Raw genomic sequence first — 3,179 nt, 5'->3', positions numbered from 1 at the left:
CATCCATCCATCCATCCATCCATCATCCATCCATCATCCATCCATCATCCATCATTCATCCATCCATCCATTCATCATCCATCCATCCATCCATCCATCATCCATCCATCATCCATCCATCATCCATCCATCCATTCATCATCCATCCATCCATCCATCCATCATCCACCCATCCATCCATCATCCATCCATCATTGTGACCACTTCCATAATGTTATACGGGGGGGGGGGACCGCAGCCTATCCCAGTAGTCAATGGGTGACAGGTAGGAGACACCATGAACAGTCCACCAGTCCATTGCAGAGCCACACAGAGACAAACAAAAACAAACAAGCTTTCCATGATGAGCAAGCATGAAGTGACAGTAGAGAGGAAAAACCCCCCTTTGGGAATAAAAACCTCTGGCAGAACCAGGCTCAAAATGGCGGCTTTCTATCTCACCAATTGAGATGTGACGGAGAATGCAGAAAGAATCCAGGAGGAATGACACTCTGATAGGGAGGAGGTTGAAGAAACACCAATGGAAAAGTTAGATGGTGCTTAGCTATGATGGCTGAGATGGCGATGGAGGTGGGTTGAATCTGCTCATCTTAGTCAAAATCAGACATAGCACAACCACTGCCTGCACTTTGGCTGGGTAGCAGGCTGAGTTGTGGATTTCAAGACCTTTTAAGATTAACTCTGGATGCTGATTGGGCTTCATGGAGGTGCGGTTCAAAGCTGATTGGTTTGCGTCGGAGGCAGATGAGCCTCTGATGTATGAGTGTAAGTAATTTAGTTTCTTCAGGTCAACTTCTGCGTAGGCTTCATTTAGTTCATTAGGTATCGATTAACAAGAAACTCAGTCGTTGTCACATCCAGCAAGCTGCCTTTTTTATCTGATAAAATGGGAAGTGTGAACTTCAGTAGGTGGTGAAACAACTGCCACTGAGCCCATAACGTAGGTTTAGTCTTTATTTTGGTCTGTTTTCACCATCTGAGTCAAACTATGTTGCTGACCACTATCTTTTCCGAAACTCGTCCAAATGTTAGAAGAGTAATCAGTTCATCTGTTAATAGCTGAAAGCAACAGTTGGAGATGATCTTTAAATAAATACAGTGCTGATAAACGGTCGGGACGTGAGCCTGTAGGTTAAGTAGAGATTTTCCCTGCATCTATTGTCTGCTGCTTTTATGGGCTCAGTGGAGGGAAACATATTGCAGATTTATAAACCTCTCAGGAGTGAATTACTAAATCACACACACATATATCATGTCCTGCTATCCTTATGGGGACTTTTCACTGACTTCCATTGATACATTACATTCATTTGTATGGCCAAACCCAGAACCTTTCCCTGATTAAAAGAGTGGAATCATTGCATTTGAAATCACATCAGTCAAAATCAACTCAAATCAATTTGAGTCAAAAATAAAACAAAATTCAGCAACATTGGGAGGCCCTCGCCTGGCGCTACTGTGGGACCGTCCCCACGCCTACAACAATATGGCCTAAATTCCACCTTCCTGATAGCAGTTCTAGCCATTTCCTATTCCATAGAGCGTGCAGAGAAAAGCAAAGGTTTCCAACAGTGAGAAATGGGATTTTCTGATCCCAGGGGGTGGGACTAAACTGATATCTGCAAACCTGTTTGTGGTGAATGCTGTTCCGAGATGTGACCTGGTTATAAAAAAACCATCATGTTCTATGGCTGGACATCAGATTTTGATGCTTGGTCACACCCACATGCTTTGATGTAGAAACATTTCTCTGGAACATTTTGACATCCCATGGCTTAGGTCAAAGTACAATGAATTTGAAGTTTGTAACTTGAAAGCTCTTGGAGCACTTTGCTCAAATACAGAGGCTGTAAAGTGCAAAATTACAGTGAAAATTTGACCTTCAATCCAAAATGGCCGACTTTCTGTGGGGTTTGGACCATGGCACTAAGAGACTTTTTTATGTATCCTGTTAGGTTATACATGTTTACCAAATTTCATAATCCTCACTTAAAGCATGGCCTGGGGCTTTTTTGTTCTTGTTATATGGCGAGAAGTTTTGATCCCTTATGCCCTAAATCTACGGTCAGCAAGTTAGAAGTTTGTAGCTCAACAGCTCAAGGAGGAGTTCACTCAGGTACAATATGAAGGTAAAAAAGCTAATGACGACTTTGATTCAAGATGGCCGACTTCCGGTGGGATTTAGATTCTTTGAAGACCAGTAAAAAAACGTAATAAGGGCCAAACATATGACCCGGCCTGTGTTTGGGTATAAAAGTCCGTATCTAAATGGAATCATAATTGATGATTGTCTCCATTCAGCCTGACTGAGCTGGTTCTATTGACTGGAGTGGAAAAGACAGACGATGGAAGATGAGGGTTAAACAACCTTCCATGACTAATTCAAACCCCAAATAAGGATTACAATCCAGCCAGAAGGTCTGTTATCTCTTGCATAATTCAATTAAAGGAATAGTGATCCCTGGTAAGGAAGCTGCTGCTAAGTTTCAATGTGTCTGGATTATTATATATTTTTTTGCCTCTCCCTCATAACACCTGACCCACTGCTCTAGTGTTTGACTGTAAAATGTTAATTACATCCTCACTCCTTACAGAAACACATTGGGGTTCTATTTTGCTGACACTAAATGAATAGACAGACATATGGAGTCAATTTGGCCCCGCTCCTCTGTGAAACACAAACAGAGAGCAGGCGGGCCCCTGGGAAAAGCTGAGCAGCTCCTCCTTTAAATCAACTCATTCACACTGCACCTGACTTCAATTAACTCCGACTGCAACGCCGCTCTGTGGTTGTCGATGGTCCAGGAACTCCATGGCAACGGAGACAGGTGATGGTCTCATCATCAGCAGCATTTTCACTGATTCAGATCACTGCTGTATTACATGGCAGGACTGTGAAAGATCTTTGTTTAGTATCAGAAAAACATAAATATTCTGAATATCCGTCATTTTGGTGGGTTGGCTCCTCCTGGGACAAACTCCATGTTAAAGCAAATAATAGCCATGGTTATTTGTTTGGTTTAGGTTATTATCTAAGAGTGGACCATTTAGACTTAAACAGTTGTAAAAAGTTTGTGACCAATAAAGAAACTAGAAAAATGTTTGGATAATTTTATGATATTGTAGCGACGATATCAAGATTTGGAAAGTGTTTTGATTTTTGGATCGAAAAGCTTTCT

At 41.9% G+C, this 3,179-nt stretch overlaps 1 protein-coding gene across 1 annotated transcript in view; it reads right to left on the bottom strand.

Moving 5' to 3' along the window:
* The window catches only part of LOC107092780 (paired box protein Pax-6-like), a 42,098-nt gene that overhangs the window by 30,213 nt on the left and 8,706 nt on the right, over positions 1-3,179 (bottom strand). The window lies entirely within an intron of this gene.

This window comes from Cyprinodon variegatus, unplaced genomic scaffold (assembly GCF_000732505.1).
Source record: "Cyprinodon variegatus isolate N-32 unplaced genomic scaffold, C_variegatus-1.0 Scaffold394, whole genome shotgun sequence".
NCBI lineage: Eukaryota > Metazoa > Chordata > Actinopteri > Cyprinodontiformes > Cyprinodontidae > Cyprinodon > Cyprinodon variegatus.
This window is presented reverse-complemented; position numbering and strand designations above follow the sequence as displayed.